The following is a 19041-nucleotide window of genomic DNA, read 5'->3' on the forward strand; positions in this document are numbered from 1 at the left end:
AACCAAATGAAAACAAGACTAATGCCCGGGTGTATGGAATAACCCCGGAGGAAGCTGATAACACCAACGAAGTTGTGGCAGGTACTATCTTACTCAATGAAATACCTGCATATACCTTGTTTGATTGTGGTGCTACGCACTCATTTGTGTCTAGAAGATTGCTAAGAAGCTTAAACTTGAACATAATATTCTTAGTTAACCGTTTAGAGTTGCAACACCGGCGAGCAAAATATTTGAGACCCACAAAGTGTATCAAAACTGTAAAATTTGTATCAGCAAACAAACTTTTGAAGCAGAATTGATTCAACTCAATATGGTTGAGTTTGACATCATTCTTGGAATGGACTGGTTAGCTAAAAACCATTCCATAGTAGACTGTCAAAAGAAAGATATTAGACTTCAAAATCCGCCTAAAGAGGAAGTCATTTATCACAGAAAATCCAAAGAACAAAAATCTCTGTTATCTGCCTCACAAGCCTGGAAGGCCATAAAAGGAGGAGAAGAAATTTATCTAGCAATGATTAATGAGATCAAAGAAGAAGAAGTCTCAAAGTTGGAAGATATTCCAATTGTTCAAGAATTTCCAGATGTTTTCCCCGAGGAATTACCAGACGAGATACCTAGAATTTCAAATCAATTTGGTCCCTGCTGCTGCATCAATCTCAAAGGCACCCTACCAAATGGCTCCAGCTGAATTAAAAGAGTTAAAGGAACAACTTCAGGAATTACTGGACAAGAACAACTTCAGGATGGTTGTGCTGATAGTGCATTAAGCCGAAGAAATTTTGGAAAGGTAAGCTTATCTTCACTATCAGCACAACCATCCCTTAGAGAAGAAATCAAATTGAAGCAAAGTCAAGATTCCTCTGTCCTCAAAATTAAAGAGCACATCCAAGAAGGAAAGATTCCGGAATTTCATATTGATTAAAATGGTATACTTTGGTTGAAAGGACGGTTGTATGTGCCAGACATCGAGGGGATTCGAGAAGAAGTAATGGCAGAGGCATATAAATCAAGATTTTCAGTACATCCGGGAAGCACCAAAATGTACCGGGATCTGAAAAATAACTACTGGTGGAATGGAATGAAGAAAGATGTGGCTGTCTGTTGGGTGCAATAATTGTTCTTGCTTGGTAGAGCGATCGAACCGTCGTGCTTGAGCTGCTGCGCAGTTTAAAAGATTTGAGTTGCACCATTAATACCAGCTATAGCTTTTGGTAAAACGGCAAGCACTCGGTCCTACAATTGTTATCAGATTCAAGGTCATGGGTTTTATTTCCATTGATTGCAAAGAATGCAATTATTGGGAGGGAGATTGTTGTGTGCAATAATTGTTCTTTCTTGGTAGAGCGATCGAACGGTGGTGCTTGAGCTGCTGTGCGGTTTAAAAGATTTGAGTTGCACCATTACCACCAGTTATAGCTTTTGGTAAAGCTGCAAGCACTCGATCCTACACTGTCTTTGTTTCCAAGTGCCTAACCTGTCAACAAGTCAAGGAAGAACATCAATGGCTTAGAGGACTTCTACAACCGTTGGAAATACCAAAATGGAAATGAGATAACATCTCCATGGGTTTCTTAGTTGGGTTACCAAAATCAAGGCAAGGGCACGATGGGATCTGGGTAATATTGATAGATTGACCAACTCTCCACATTTCTTACCGGTGCGGATGAAATACAACCTGTATAAACTAGCTGCCTTGTATATGGACAAAATAGTGAGACTACACGGAGTCCCAATGAGTATACTGTCTGATAGAGATCCAAGATTTGTATCAAGATTTTGGAAAAGTTTTCAAAAGGCTATGGGAACCAAGGTCACTCTCAGAACGGCCTATCATCCCAAAACTGATGGCCAAACCGAGAGAACAACTCAAACCCTCGAGGATATGCTGAGGGCATGTTCTCTGGATTTTCCTGGAAACTAGAGTGAACAGTTACCCCTGATAGAATTTGCCTATAACAACAGCTATCACAATAGCATTGGAATGGCTCCATATGAGGCATTGTATGGCCGAAAATGTAGATTGCCTTTATACTCGGATGAAGTTGGAGAAAAATCTGTTACTGGACTAGAGCTTATTCAATTAACCGTTGACAAAGTAGCCATAATCAAGGAAAGACTCAAGGCAGCTCAAGATAAACAAAAGAGCTCGGCCGATTTGAAGAGAAGACAGTTAGAATTGGAAATCGTTGAAAAAGCTTATGTCAAGGTCTCTCCCATGAAGGGATTCGTTCGATTCAGTAAATCCAGAAAGTTAAACCCAAGATATGTGGGACCGTTCGAGATATTGGAAAAGGTGGGAACCTTAGCCTACGGTCTGGATTTGCCGCCTGATATGTCCAGAATTCACAATGTTTTCCACATCTCACAACTAAGGAAATATGTCCCAGACCCGAGTCATGTACTCAAGGTTGCACCACTAATGATCGAAGGAAATCTCAATGAAGAACTCAAATACGAAGAAGTCTCTATCCGAATAATGGACACAAAAGACCAAGTGTTGAGGCATCGGACAATCTCATACGTCAAGGTGCAGTGGTCAAATCATACCCAAAGGGAGGCCACTTGGGAACTCGAAGAGAGAATGCGTTCACAATACCCTCATTTATTCAAAAGCTCGAACTGATCCAAGTTTCGAGGAAAAAACTTTGAATAAGGAGGGAGGGATGTGAGAACCCAGGAAAATTCAATCCAAGGCAAATCATAAGGATTACAAACTTAAAATTTAACTTAATCTAAGCTCAACAACTTTCATTCTAACTATAAACTTAAATATTAACTTAACTTAGATTTTTAGCAAATTTAACTCGAGGAAATAGCTTCAAAGCTTGGAAGTTAGCTCAACGGGAGGCCAAACTGCAAGTAACCGCATCCATCAAAGAGTCGTCACTGGAGAAGTAAAACCCCAGCTCAAGGACTCGATCTTCCAGCTCAAAAAAGCTCAACCAAGCTTGTCCTAACAAGACCAAAAAGGGAGCTAAAGGTTTGGAAAAATTAAGTATGCAAGAAATGACCTTTGAGTTAACCCATGAAGGAGCTGCGGGAGGAGCTAAGGGCTATGTAATGCCTGAAATTTTATCACTTTAATCCGAGATTATTAAAATTATGAATTTTGGATTGTGGAGTCATATTCCATGGTTTTACAATTCCATAGGATTGAAATTGAAGTAAAAAGAGTTGTGAGGACCAAATTGCAAATAGTGAAAAGTTGAGGGACTAAAGTGCAATTATGACTTGAGTGGGACACTTGTCATGCATTGATATATATAATCTCACTTCCACCATTATTGAAGCAAAAACCAACCGAGAAAGGCTCCAAGGAAAAAGCTTTTACTTCGTGAATTCAAATTGATTTTGTGGAAAATCCGTCCATTAGATTTTGAATCCGACTTCGGTTCTGTGTTCCTATCAACGCAGGCTACAATTGGGCGTAAGTTTTGTTACGTTCTGACATGTTTTGAAAATATGATGTTGTAGGAATTTGATATGACTCATATATGATGTTCTTGACATGTTAGACATTATATAATCGAAGTCAGATTTAGAAACAGACTGATTATAGATTTGTTATGAATTTTTAGGGTATATTGATTTATACCGGACAGATTTGAATTGGAACTGGATTATAGATTATATATGAGTTATGATTTGTAATTGATGTTTGTTGATATGGTATTGACGGGGATACTGAGATTGTGCCGTTATGCCGTGATTTGAATTAAATCCAGATTAATCAGATTCAGTGTTGAATTGAGAATGGAATATTGATATTATGATTCTCGATATGTCGTTTCAGATTTACAGAGACAGCCTTGAGTTCAGAATTGATATTGCTTTAGATCGTGACTACAAACGAAAGGTATAAGTCAATGTGGTATTGGGAGATCGACTTGAGTTGGTTTAGACTTGAGTTTCCCTAAATCACATACTTTACTTTATTGCATTGATATTTGCATTGATTTGACTGATGTACTTGTTCTCTTGAATTATAGATAGCAGGTATTAAACAAGTAATCTTGTGACAGAAGTGCCTGATAGTGGTGGGATCGCCACGAGCACATTGCACGATGTCACAAGATAGTGTAGAAATCTTGGGACGGAAGTGCCTGACAGTGGCGGGATCGCCACGGGCACATTGCACGATGTCTCAAGATGGGATATTAGCGATAGAGCTATAGTCCATGACGGTTAGGTCAGGATACCGGATGTTTGGTTATATCGAGTAAATAGGATTGGAATTCTTCTATTACGGAATTCGATATAGGAACACCATATTTGGTTATATCGAGTAATGGAATGACTGTTCCTTCTATTACGGAATTCGGTATAGGAATACCACATCTGGAAACCAGATCCCTAGACTAGGATTGAGTCTAGTCTGAATGATAGAGTTATGAGCATTGTCGACAGTCTATGATTGGTTATGTTTCAGATTTTGATACATATATCTGTTACCTGATTACATGCTTTATATTTGTTTATATGATTGCATGTTTCGTTGATTTATACTGGGATTTATTCTCACCAGAGTGATTCGGCTGTTGTCTTGTCTGTATGTGTACATGACAACAGGTGGGACAGGATCAGGGTCCAGGAGATGAGGAAATATCGTGATTAGAGTGGAGGCTCCGGACTTGGATTAGAGATAGGGTTGGACACTTGACATTAGCTGTTTAAACCTTAGTTGAATGAATGCATGCAGTAAAGGACTTGTATTGTATTTTATACTGATATGTATATGAGTTTGATTTCACTACGTTCCGTATTTTAAAAAAAAAAATTTAGACCCTATTTTATAATTGATTAATTAGTCCCAATGATGATTAAGAACTGGATTAGCGTCCGAGTCCCCACAACAGGTGGTATCTGAGCCATAGATCCTTTAGATTGAGATAGAAGAGTCTAGTGAGCGGGGTAGAATGTGTTTTCTTTCCTGTTTTGATTGCTAGCATGATTTACTGCTTTATAGTACATGTTTATCTGTTTATCTGACTTGATTTGAAAACATGTATTATTGAGAACAAATCAGAGCCGATTCTGGATCAGCAGTAAGATGATCGGAGGAGGACTGAAATAGAACGTTGGTTTGGGGTTGCTAATCCTTTTGATTTCAGATATGCCTCCGAGAAGAATACCAGAACATGGGAGTACATCGAATCCTCCCATGGATGTGACACCTACACCGATGGAGAAACTGTTGAAAAGGTTTCAGTCATTTCATCCACCGACTTTGAAAGGTACGGAGAATTCCGTGGAATGTGAAAGTTGGTTGGACGATATTGAAGCGATGTTCGAATCTTTGGAATATACGGAAGAAAAGAGGGTGAAACTGATAGGACACCAACTGCATGACGTTGCTAAACACTGGTGGATCACGACGAAACGGGCATTGGAACAACAAGGTACGGCCATTACCTGGAATGTGGTTAAGTCTGAATTTTTTCTACGGTTCTTCCCAGTATCTTATAGGAAGGACAAGGGAGTCGAATTTGGAAACTTGAGACAAGGCCAGTTAAACATTGAGGATTATGTGGCTAAGTTCTCTACACTGCTCCGATTTGCTCCCCACGTAGCTGAACATGACGAGGCTGTTGCGGACCAGTTTATAAATGGCATAAATCCTGAAATATTTACCTTGGTGAATACCGGGAGGCCAAACAATTTCACCGATGCCTTGAACAGAGCCAAGGGAGCCGAAGCAGGTCTGATGAGACAGAGAGAGGCTTCGTTTGTGCTTCCAGTACCGGGACAACAACAACCACCTCCTCGATTTGAAGGTGGCAGCAGCAGTAGCAGGAAGAAGGATTTCTTGAGGGCTAGAGGGAAGCAATTCAAGAAATCTGGAACTAGCTCGTCCAGTTCGAGTGGCTCTAGACAGACCGGTCAGGGCCAGAGTTATGCAGGACCATACTGTGGCACTTGTGGAGGGAGGCATTCCACAGAGCAGTGCCGAGGAGTGGTTGGCAGCTGTCGTATTTGTAGACAGCAAGGACACTTTGCTCGAGTGTGTCCCAGAGGAGTGCCCAGGGATCACAGGCAGCTGAGTCATCGGGATCAGTGGCTCAGGCAGGTAGACGACCATCTTCCATTCATACTTTTCAGCCAGCACCGTCTACTCAGTCACAGCAGAGGCCAGGAGGGGGCCAGACAGTGAACCAGCCTCCGAGACAGCAGGCCAGAGTTTTTGCTTTGACCGAGGAGCAGGCACAGGATGCACCTGATGATGTTGTGGCAGGTAACTATTTTATTTCTGGTTATCCTGCATATGTACTGATTGATACTGATGCATCTCATACATTTATATCTGAGCGATTTGCGTTGATGCATTCTTTGCCTATTGAATCATTGTCTGCTGTAGTATCTGTCACGTCTTCGCTAGGAACATGTTTGATATCAGTGAAATCTGTCAAATCGTGTATACTGGAGTACGATGGGCATACGATTGAGTTAGACTGTATTGTTCTTGGTTTATCTGATTTTGATTGTATTATCGGTATAGATATGTTAACCAAGTACCGAGCTACAGTTGATTGTTTCCACAAGATAGTTCGATTCAGACCTGAGATGGCTGAGGAGTGGAAATTTTATGGTAAGGGTTCTCGTGCCAGAATTCCTTTGATATCTGCAATGAATATGACTCGATTATTGCAGAAGGGAGCGGATGGATTCCTGGTATATTCAGTTGATTACTGAAATCGAGCCCATCATTAGCGGATTTGCCAGTGGTGTGTGAGTTTGCTGATGTCTTTCCAGATGAGATTCCTGGATTGCCTCCGATTCGAGAGATAGACTTCAGCATTGAGTTAATGCCAGGAACAGTTCCGATTTCTAGGGCTCCATACAGGATGGCACCGATCGAATTGAAAGAACTGAAAAAACAGTTGGAGGATTTACTGGCCAAGGGGTATATCAGACCGAGTGTATCTCCTTGGGGTGCTCCAGTACTGTTCGTGAGGAAGAAAGACGGGTCGATGAGACTTTGTATCGACTATAGGCAACTGAACAAGGCAACAGTAAAGAATAAATATACATTGCCTCGTATTGATGATTTTTTTGATCAGTTGCAGGGTTCATCTGTATATTCCAAGATCGATCTGAGATCTGGATACCATCAACTGAGAGTCAGGGACTCTGATTTCTCTAAGACAGCATTCAGAACCAGGTATGGACATTATGAGTTTATTGTCATGCCTTTTGGGTTAACGAATGCACCGGCGGTATTTATGGGATTGATGAACCGCGTCTTTCAGAAATATTTGGATGATTTTGTTATCATATTCATTGATGATATATTGATTTATTCAAAGAATATGATTGAGCATGCTAATCATTTGAGGACTGTGTTGAGAATTTTGAGGACGGAGAAGCTGTATGCTAAATTGTCGAAATACGAGTTCTGGTTGAAACAAGTAATATTTCTGGGTCATATTATATCCGGAGACGGTATATCAGTGGATCCCAGTAAGGTTGAGGCAGTGGTTTCTTGGCCAAGACCGACATCTGTACCCGAGATTCGCAGTTTCATGGGTTTGGCAGGATATTATCGCCGATTCATTAAAGATTTTTCGAGTATTGCCAAACCGATTACGCAGTTAACTCAAAATAATGCTCCGTTTGTTTGGTCAGAAGACTGTGAATCCAGTTTTCTGGAATTAAAAAAGAGATTGACCAGTGCGCCTGTGTTAACGATTCCTTCAGGCACTGGTGACTTTGTTGTTTATTGTGATGCATCTCACCGAGGATTGGGTTGTGTTTTGATGCAGCGGGGGCATGTGATTGCTTATGCCTCGTGACAGCTGAAACCCCATGAATCTCGTTACCCAATTCATGATCTTGAATTGGCAGCCATAGTCTTTGCATTGAAGATATGGCGGCATTATTTATACGGTGAGAAATTTGAGATTTATTCTGATCATAAAAGCTTGAAATATCTGTTTTCGCAATCAGAGCTGAATATGAGACATCGGAGATGGCTGGATTTACTGAAAGACTTTGATTGTGAAATCAAATATTATCCAGGGAAATCCAACGCAGCAGCGGATGCGCTGAGTCGAAAGGTATGTGCACTATCCTTATCGACAATAGGTGTCTCGAATTTGATACAAGACTGCTGTTTGTCTGGATTAGCTTTTGAAACAGATTGTCAGCCTCTGAGATTATATACGATTCAAATTGAACCAGAGTTTATATTGAAAATCAAAGATGCACAGAAAGTTGATCAGAACGTACAGAATTCGATTGCTATGGTCAGAGCTGGTCATCAATCGGAATATCAGGTTCGGAATAGTGTTTTGTATATGAATAATCGTATTGTTGTGCCAAATGTTTCATATTTGAGACAGCGAATACTGTCAGAAGCGCACAACAGTCGTTTTAGCATTCATCCTGGTGGCAGGAAAATGTACAATGATTTAAAGGCACGGTATTGGTGGAAACAAATGAAATCTGATGTGACTAAATTTGTAGCCAAGTGTCTGAATTGCCAACAGGTGAAAGCTGAAAGAAAGAAACCAGGAGGGTTATTGCAGAGTTTGTCAATTCCTGAATGGAAGTGGGATCACATTTCCATGGATTTTGTGACGCAATTACCGAGATCCTCCCGAGGTTGTGATGCGATTTGGGTCGTGATTGATCGATTGACCAAATCCGCTTGCTTTATTCCATACAAAATGACGTATAGATATGATCAGATGGCCGATATTTATGTCCGAGAAGTTGTTAGACTGCACGGAGTGCCGAAGTCGATTGTTTCAGATCGTGATCCTCGGTTTACTTCGCACTTCTGGCAGAGTTTGCAGCAAGCTCTCGGTACGAAATTGCATCTGAGTACCGCATATCATCCTCAGACTGATGGACAGTCAGAACGGACGATTCAGATATTAGAGGATATGCTGAGAGCTGTAGAGCTTGATTTTAGCACTAATTGGCAAGATGCATTGCCACTTTGCAAGTTTTCGTACAACAACAGCTATCAGACGAGTATTGAAATGGCTCCATTTGAAGCGTTGTACGGAAAGAAATGCAGATCCCCATTGTATTGGGATGATATCTCTGAAGTTCCTGAGACTGGACCTGACATGATCAGAGATATGACTGAAAAAGTGAAACTAATTCAGAAGAAAATGAAGGCAGCCTAGGATAGACAAGCCAAATATGCCAACCTTCGACGTAGACCGTTGGTATTTGAGGCAGGAGACCGAGTGTTCCTGAAGATTTCTCCTTTCAGGAGTGTTGTCCGATTTGGAAAGAAAGGGAAGTTGTCTCCACGATACGTCGGTCCATATGAGATTCTTGAAAAGATAGGAGATCGTGCCTATCGACTCGCATTGCCGCCTTCATTATCAGGAATACATGATGTTTTTCATGTATTTATGTTGCAGAAATATCTCCCTGATGATTCTCATGTAATTCAGCCAGACGAGACCGAGCTGGATGAGACATTGAGTTATGTCGAGAAACCGATTGGGATTATCGATCGTAAAGAAAAACAACTCAGAACAAAGATGATTCCGTTGGTGAAAGTACAATGGACTCGTCACGGCATTGAAGAAGCTACTTGGGAGACTGAATCAGATATAAGACAGGAATTCCCAGAATATTCCACTGATGTGAGTGTCCTATTTCAGTTTCTGATATTTCTGATTTGATTGCCTGTGATATGATTGCTTGAGATTTCGAGGACGAAATCATATCTCAGAGGGGGAGAATTGTAATGCCTGAAATTTTATCACTTTAATCCGAGATTATTAAAATTATGAATTTTGGAATGTGGAGTCATATTACATGGTTTTACAATTCCATAGGATTGAAATTGAAGTAAAAAGAGTTGTGAGGACCAAATTGCAAATAGTGAAAAGTTGAGGGACTAAAGTGAAATTATGACTTGAGTGGGACACTTGTCATGCATTGATATATATAATCTCACTTCCACCATTATTGAAGCAAAAACCAACTGAGAAAGGCTCCAAGGGAAAAGCTTTTACTTCGTGAATTCAAATTGATTTTGTGGAAAATCCGTCCATTAGATTTTGAATCCGACTTCGGTTCTGTGTTCCTATCAACGCAGGCTACAATTGGGCGTAAGTTTTGTTACGTTCTGACATGTTTTGAAAATATGATGTTGTAGGAATTTGATATGACTCATATATGATGTTCTTGACATGTTAGACATCATAGAATCGAAGTCAGATTTAGAAACAGACTGATTATGGATTTGTTATGAATTTTTAGGGTATATTGATTTATACCGAACAGATTTGAATTGGAACTGGATTATAGATTATATCGGATATGAGTTATGATTTGTAATTGATGTTTGTTGATATTGTATTGACGGGGATACTGAGATTGTGCCGTTATGCCGTGATTTGAATTAAATCCAGATTAATCAGATTCAGTGTTGAATTGAGAATGGAATATTGATATTATGATTCTCGATATGTCGTTTCAGATTTACAGAGATAGCCTTGAGTTCAGAATTGATATTGCTTTAGATCGTGACTACAAACGAAAGGTATAAGTCAATGTGGTATTGGGAGATCGACTTGAGTCGGTTTAGACTTGAGTTTCCCTAAATCACATACTTTACTTTATTGCATTGATATTTGCATTGATTTGACTGATGTACTTGTTCTCTTGAATTATAGATAGCAGGTATTAAACAAGTAATCTTGTGACAGAAGTGCCTGATAGTGGTGGGATCACCACGGGCACATTGCACGATATCACAAGATAGTGTAGAAATCTTGGGACGGAAGTGCCTGACAGTGGCGGGATCGCCACGGGCACATTGCATGATGTCTCAAGATGGGATATTAGCGATAGAGCTACAGTCCATGACGGTTAGGTCAGGATACCGGATGTTTGGTTATATCGAGTAAATAGGATTGGAATTCTTCTATTACGAAATTCGATATAGGAACACCATATTTGGCTATATCGAGTAATGGAATGACTGTTCCTTCTATTATGGAATTCGATATAGGAATACCACATCTGGAAACCGGGATCCCTAGACTAGGTCTAGTCTGAATGATAGAGTTATGAGCATTGTAGACAGTCTATGATTGGTTATGTTTCAGATTTTGATACATATATCTGTTACCTGATTACATGCTTTATATTTGTTTATATGATTGCATGTTTCGTTGATTTATACTGGGATTTATTCTCACCGGAGTGATCCGGCTGTTGTCTTGTCTGTATGTGTACATGACAACAGGTGGGACAGGATCAGGGTCCAGGAGATGAGGAAAGATCGTGATTAGAGTGGAGGCTCCGGACTTGGATTAGAGATAGGGTTGGATACTTGACATTAGCTGTTTAAACCTTAGTTGAATGAATGCATGCAGTACAAGACTTGTATTGTATTTTATACTGATATGTATATGAGTTTGATTTCACTACGTTCCGCATTTAAAAAAAAAATTAGACCATGTTTTATAATTGATTAATTAGTCCCAATGATGATTAAAAACTGGATTAGTGTCCGGGTCCCCACAGGCTAGGACACCTTTATTATGCAGGAAGTGACCCTTGATGCTTGGCATGCCTTTGACCATATTTGCTCCACATTTATTGTTGCTTGGGCTCCAAGGGGGCGACAATGGGCTTGGTGAAGGGGCAAACTTTGGCCGACAAATATGTGACTCCATGCATTGCAAAACCTACCAAAATCCAAGCAAGAAATTTCGGTTCCCCTCACCCTACAAGCGTAGGATTTTTTTTGTGCAGTCCAGAGTTGCTACCCTGTGACGAAGTGCTGCTCGATCAAAGACAGCATTTGTTGACGTTACGTCGAAGTGCTGCTCGATTTTCAAGAGGAGACTTTGTACAAGAATCTGCAAATTCGGTAAGTGGGCTTTTGTTACATATCTTTTTGTATTTTTAAACTTTGATATACATAATATGACATGCATGTATTTGTGTCCTTATTTTCAAAAATTTCAGTCTGTTTTATTGAAAATTTCGATCGATTATATGTTTCTTCTATGCTTTGAAATTCTTTGATTCAACTGAATCCGTCTGAAACTCTGATATCTGAAACTTCTGATACGTTGTGTCTGATAAACTCTGAATTCTGTATTGCACTGTTACGATTCAAAATTGAAATGGACGAGAATTGTGATTCTGTCTGGCCCCCATTGATGGGTATAAAATCATGTTCTATCTGGCCCACATTGTTGGGTATAAAACCATGTTCCGTCTTGCCCCCATCGGTGGGTATAAAACCGTGTTTTGGCCTCACCCTTTAGAGAACTAACATATTAGGGACAATTTGACCATGGAAATGAGATGAGTAACAATGTTATGTCTGTTTGTAAATTGTTCTGAAATGATCTGATTTGCTTCTGAGTTATTCTGAATCATTTGTTAAATTCTGTCTTATATTCGCTTCGTTTCTGTTAAGATATGTTAAGGGTAATAAGTTTTGAAAATTGTTAAAGAAATGTTTTAAGGAAACTAAGTTCTCTATATGTATCATTGGAAATCGATCGACCCCCTCATTTGCTGAGTGTTTCCCAAAACACTCACCCCATACAAATTTCAGATAAAAAAGAGGAAAAACTGAATGAGGAAGAGCGAGATGCTTTTTGGGGATGGTGAATCAAGGATCGAGATCAAGATTCGAGAATTTTATTTTCCTTTTATTTCTGCTTCTAAAACTTGGATGGAATTTCATTTCATTGTCATTGTAAAGACAATGTTATTTTATGAAAAAGACTGGTTTTTAGCATTTCGATACGAGGCTTACTTGTTTTTCAAGTAATTGTTAAACAATACCGAATGTCACCTACGCCTCGGACACGGGGTGTGAAACCGTACGCATCCGCAATTGATAGCATCATGTATGGGATGATATCTACACGTCCTGACGTGGCTTTTGCACTAAGTGTAGTGAGTAGATATCAATCGAATCCTGGTCTTCCACACTGTAAAAATGTGAAATACATCCTCAAGTGTTTGAGAATGACCAATAAGTTGTTCTGGATCTATGGGGGTGGATAATTGAAATTGGAAGGCTATACCGAATCTAGCTTCCAAAGCAATATCGATGACTCAAAGTCAACCTCTGAGTTCATATTCATGCTCAATGGTGCTGTTGTCTCTTGGAAGAGTTCCAAGCAAGACAGTACTGCAGATTCCACCACTGAGGCAAAATACATTGTTGCATCAGCTTCAGCAAAGGATGCTATTTGGATAAGTAATTTTGTCCAAGAGTTGGGCGTCATTCCTAATGGAGTTTCTCATGTCCCGGTGTTTTGTGACAACACGGGAGCCATAGCCCAAGCAAAGGAGCCAAGGTCTCATCAGAAATCCAAACATGTATTGAGAAAGTACCACATCCTCCGAGAGATTGTGTAAAGAAGAGAAGTGTCGATTGACAAAATCGGCTCCGCAGATAATGTTGTTGATCCACTAACTAAACCTTTACCTGGACCATTATTCGAGAAGCATCGTGAATCGATGGGTTTGAAGCATATGGTTAGTTGGCTCTAGTGCAAGTGGGAGATTGTTAGAGTAGGTGCCCTTCGAGCCAAGTGTTGGCCGAGGGTTCATGTTGAAACTCTATGTATAAACAATCTTTATTTTAATAATATTTGAAATTATTGTTTTAGCACATCTTTATCTGTATACCCATGCTAATTGCATAGATAAAGTCTTTGAATATAAAAATAGTAGAAACAATTATGAGATGCTCATATGATGAGCATCATGAAACTCATATTTGCAATACTGTATATTCTAAACAGTTCCTGGTCGATTCGACCGTCGCTAAGAAGGATATAGGCCGCTCGAGTTCGAGAATAGTATCTGGGACATGAGTACCATGTTTCATTGGTAGGGGACATTTTGATGTCCGAACATGCAGATATGTGCTCCTTGTAGAGTGCACTGAACAATCCTCCATAAAGGATTTTCCAAGTGGTTCTCACTTATCGAGTGGAAACGTCCTAGGTTATGGTTGTACACCATTAGTCCTTATGACCCGGGACAACATTGAGACTCTATATGTTAGCATTGCACTTTGACTTGTTTACCGACTCTTATGAGGTCATCAGGTGGCAAGGTTGGGTGTTTTGTCGAAACATATAGGAGTCGATGCATTGTAGTCGGGGATTCACCGCTTACCTTCAGGTATGGATATCCGATGTGATCTCATGTATATGTAGTATGAAATCTCTGATCGGAGTATGGTGGTAATTATGAAAGGGTTTCATAGATTACACCATCGATGCAACTACAACATGACACATAATATCGATTCTTTGACAGCTCTCGATATACCAATAGTTGTTGAATTGGTCGGGATATATGAGATGAAAGGACTATACTGTACGCTAATCATAATAGAATGGTTATTGTAGGCACTATCATTTGATACCTAGGGAATCATGTAAGCGATGCTGCTAGGCTTTTAACATGATTGGTTGGGTACTATCAGACTTGAGTTCTGACGTTCTTATTATCAAGGAGTTGATAATTAAGAATGGATCAATTGGGTTATGCTCATATAAGGACATGTTTAGTTCCGAATCATATTAAGATGTGAACCACGGCTAGTTCTATCAATTAGCCATTGAGGGCCACACAAGTGCTAAATTTCAAGATCCCGTTGAGAAGGAAATTAGTTCAATGTGTTGAACAGCTTATAAAGGAATTTATAAGTACAAGAAAAAATAGAAGTATGACTTCTATAAGGGAAATGTAACTTTTAACTTGTTGAAGTATTCCTAAATTAAAAGTTGGTCAAGTGAATAATGTATTTGAAAACTGTGATTTTCATGAACATTATTATGGACTAAATTAAATTAATTTAAGTGTTGAATTAATTAAACACTAGTGTACCTAGTAGAGTCCAAGTAATTAAATTAATTCAAGTGTTGAATTAATTAAACAACATTGGGCCTTGTAGAACCCAATTAAAAATAATTATTAAACTATTGGACTTGAGTAAAATCAAGTCAAGATTAAATGATCTCAAATGTGTTTGGGACATTTAAATAAAAGTCCACGGGCCTTGTAATTGTTACAAGCCCAAGTAAAAATCATGCAAGGGAGGTGAAGGGTTGGAGGAAAATTTTTCATAAAACAATGCATGGCATGCTCCACTTTTTCATACACCAAGAAAAACACTCCTCCTTCTCTCCTCCCCTTAGATGGCCGAAATTTTCAAGTAAAAAATTCCTCCATTGTTGCTTCTTCACTTGTTGATAATTGCACCTTCTTCTCAAAGAAAATGCCTTACATTTTTCTAATGCAAGTGCCACGTGGAACTTCCTTGTTGGTGGTGTGCTTAATTTTTGAGCAAGGTGTGCTCTTAGAAGTTTGAAGATTTTTCTTGCCATTGAAGAGTTTAGTTGTTTGAAAACTAAGTTAGAGTCATCATCAATCTTTTAAGAATGATAGGTAAAATCTTAAAACACCCTATGAATGTCGTTTTTATGTTTTATTGTATTTGCTACACATCTTAGTGTTTAGGGTGCTCGGTTTTTGCTAGAAAAATATTTTTGAAACTTCCGTTGCGCAAGCGGGCACCTTAAACGATCCCATTTCAGAAAGCTCAAAATGCTATGCTGACATCTCTGAATATTTCTAAAGTCCACAAGCACTTGGGAACATCAGGATGGAATTATCAAACAAGTGGAGATTACTTTAAAGTTTCATCTATCAAAGCCGATCCACAGATAATAACAAGCATTAAAACAACACAGAGAACTGCTCCGCGTATTCATAGATTTAAAGAATTGGCTCAAACAGATCAGTCAGATAAGTTCAGTGTTGCCTCAGATGGTAGTTTGCGCTTTTATGGGAGACTTGTGATTCCTAATTTGATAGATCTGAAAAAAGCTATACTACGTGAAGCACATTGTATTCGACATATCATTCATCCAGGAAATCGAAAGATGTATCATAATTTGAGAGCTCATTATTGGTGGGAAGGTATGAAAAAGGAAATTTCTGATTTCGTGGCAAAATGTTTAACTTGCCAACACGTTAAAGCTGAACGAATGAGACCTGGCGGTATGCTACATAGTCTTGAAGTACCACAGTGGAAATGGGAGCACATTGCAGATTTCATGACACACCTACCTCGTTCTAATCGTGGTTGTGATGAAATTTGGGTGATTGTCTAAATCAGCCCATTTTATTCCATATGACCGTACTTGTACTTACAAGAAAATGAAGAGATTGTACATTGATCATGTGGTAAGATTGGATGGCGTGCCAGTAACCATAGTATCAGACAGTGATCCAAGGTTTAGTTCAAAATTTTGGAGTAGTTTGCAATCAACTTGGGTTCAAAGTTGGCCATGAGCACTGCCTATCATCCCCAAACAGATTGTCAGTCAGAAAGAATCATCCAAACTCTAGAGGATATGTTACGAGCAGTTGTAATGGTTTTCAGGGGTGGTTGGCAAGAATCATTGTCTCTGGTCTATTTCTCTTACAACAATAGTTTTCAGACAATGATCGGTATGGCACCATTTGAAGCTTTATATATCAGAAAGTGCAGATCTCCGATTTTTTGGGAAGATGTAGGAGAACGACAGATGTATAAACCAGAGTTTGTACAAGAAATGAAAGTAAAGTTTAATTGATCAGAAAAAGAATGAAAGCACCCCCAGGATGGTCAAGCAAGTTATGCTAATAAAAGGCGTCGGCCTTTAGAGTTCCGAGTTGGCGATTATGTTTTCTTGAAAGTATCACCGTTTCGTGGTACTATGAGATTTGGACATAAAGGGAAGTTAGCTCCACGTTATATTGTTCCGTATGCAATTGTTGAGAGGATTGACACTTTGGCTTATCGTTTGGACTTGCGCCGCAGACTTTGTCATCGATACACGATGTGTTTCATGTATCTATGCTGCGGAAGTACGAGCCAGATCCATCTCATGTTTTGATTACCGAGGATGTGGAGTTAGATAGTTCCCTAAGTTGTGTTGAGCATCCATTTCAAATTATTGATCGCAAAGTGAAACAAATCAGAAACAAGACGATTCCTTTGGTTTTGGTGAAGTGGTGTAGACATGGGATAGTAGAAGCTACATGAGAGTTAGAGGATCGAATGCGTCAAGAGTGGCCTCACTTGTTTGAAAATATGATGAATAACACCATGTAATCAGATCTTTTTATGTATTATCAGTGGTAAATGTTTTAACCACTTTGTGTATAAGTGTTGTGTACGTTAGATTTCTAGGATGAAATATTTTATTAGGAAGAGAGAATGTGAGAACCCGAATTTAATTACTAAATATTTGGCAAGAATTAAAAATAATTATTTTAAAGTGCTAAATTAAAATAATCAAGCCAAATAATTATACTTGTGTGTTAAAAATATGTATTAGAAAATATCGGAATTATAGACGATATTAAAATACATATCGATAATTAATAGCAGACGGGAGTTGTAATATTTGGATCGGGTCACATTCTAGCATTTGGGCTAAATCATTAAATTCATGTATATATGTGTATGTGTGTTTAGAAGGAAGCCCATTTGCACCAAGCCCGATCAATTTCTTCCTTTAAGCTTCTCGTTTCTTCTACAAGCATCCTTCTCCTTCTCCTTCTCTTTCTTGCATCTCCTCTAGTTGCCGAGTTGTTGCTTCATATTTTTCCAGCTTCTTTTTTGTCTTTTTTCTAGGTTCTTTAGAGTGTGAAGAGGTTGATTCTAGCTTTATTTCAATTCAAAGGATGCTTTTGAAGGTAATCTCTAAGCCTAGTTTTTCAAATTTTGTCCATGGAAAAATTTGGTTTCTGTTTTTCGAGTTGCATGTTTTGGCTTCTGATTTTCGAGTTTTTGTGTGGATTGCACTAAGAATCTTAACTTGTGGTTCAAATAGCACTTATACTCTATGTGTTAGCTTCAGATAGCCACTAACAAAATAGAATTCCAATTAAAAACGGATTTGATATGATTTGTCAACCTAAATGTGTCAAAATGGAATTCGTGTTGGAGATGTGCAGATTAGCTACTGTAATTCGAGTTTATGACTTTTATGCACTCGAATGCGGGACTTAGGATTCAAATAAGCGTTGTAGAGCTATGTGTTGTCTTCGTATTGATATACGATTCGTTAAATTCATTAATAATTGAGGTATTTATGCTCATTTTGCCGAAACTGCTCAGTTACAGTCTTCTGTCCGCGAGGTGCGCAGGTAATAGAGATTTCTTGATAATTCTAGGATTTATCTATTAAGATTCTGGAAATGATTTCTTCTAGGAAAACTTATATATTTGAGTTTTCTTTCATCTCCAATTGGCGGATATCGATTTGAGTCAATGATGAGTTAGATATCAATTTTATACTCATAAGTGTCTAAACTAAATATGTCACAGACCTTGCATCTCATGGATGCTAGTTTTTGGCGTTTTTAAGCGTTGAGATGATGCATTTCATGATTTCTTTTGCTGATATGGCATTTTGAGTTAGGATTCCAGCCATGTACGATAAGTATGTTTTGGTTAAGTTTTGGTTGAGTTATGGCCTTACAACCGAGCTTAGGTCCAAGCTGGAATTAGTAAATTGTTTTTGGCTAAGAGTTGAATATTTATTTGATGGTAATTAATTATTTGCCACATGTTTTAGTAGCCAGGAAGCACTGAGGAGTTTATAAACTATTCTGGTAATTTAATTTGAAGGTTAAAGTACGGATTGATCGATTTTTTACAGTGTCTATAACGACTTTTAATTAAATTGATGCGATTTTATGAAAATTATGTGTTTATGTTCTCTTTATGCTGTTTGGGTGTATTTTAGGATTATTCCTCATTTTTTTAAAATAAATGTGATTTTTTAAATATATTGGAATAATATGTGGATTTATATGCATTGTTGAGCACGCATTCATATCGAGCCATGATCTGCCATGATTTGCCATTAACAGCCTTTATTCTATGTTAAATACTTCAGTTACAAGTCATAAGCAGAATCCGTAGCTGTCTGCTGAAATCTCACTACTGAACTCTTTTGCTGCTGGATTCTATCTGCTGGAAAAATCTTAGCTCCTGAAATATTAGTTGCTTCTGGA

The sequence above is a fragment of the Primulina eburnea genome, chromosome 8 (genome assembly GCF_022965805.1).
Source record: "Primulina eburnea isolate SZY01 chromosome 8, ASM2296580v1, whole genome shotgun sequence".
Lineage (NCBI taxonomy): Eukaryota > Viridiplantae > Streptophyta > Magnoliopsida > Lamiales > Gesneriaceae > Primulina > Primulina eburnea.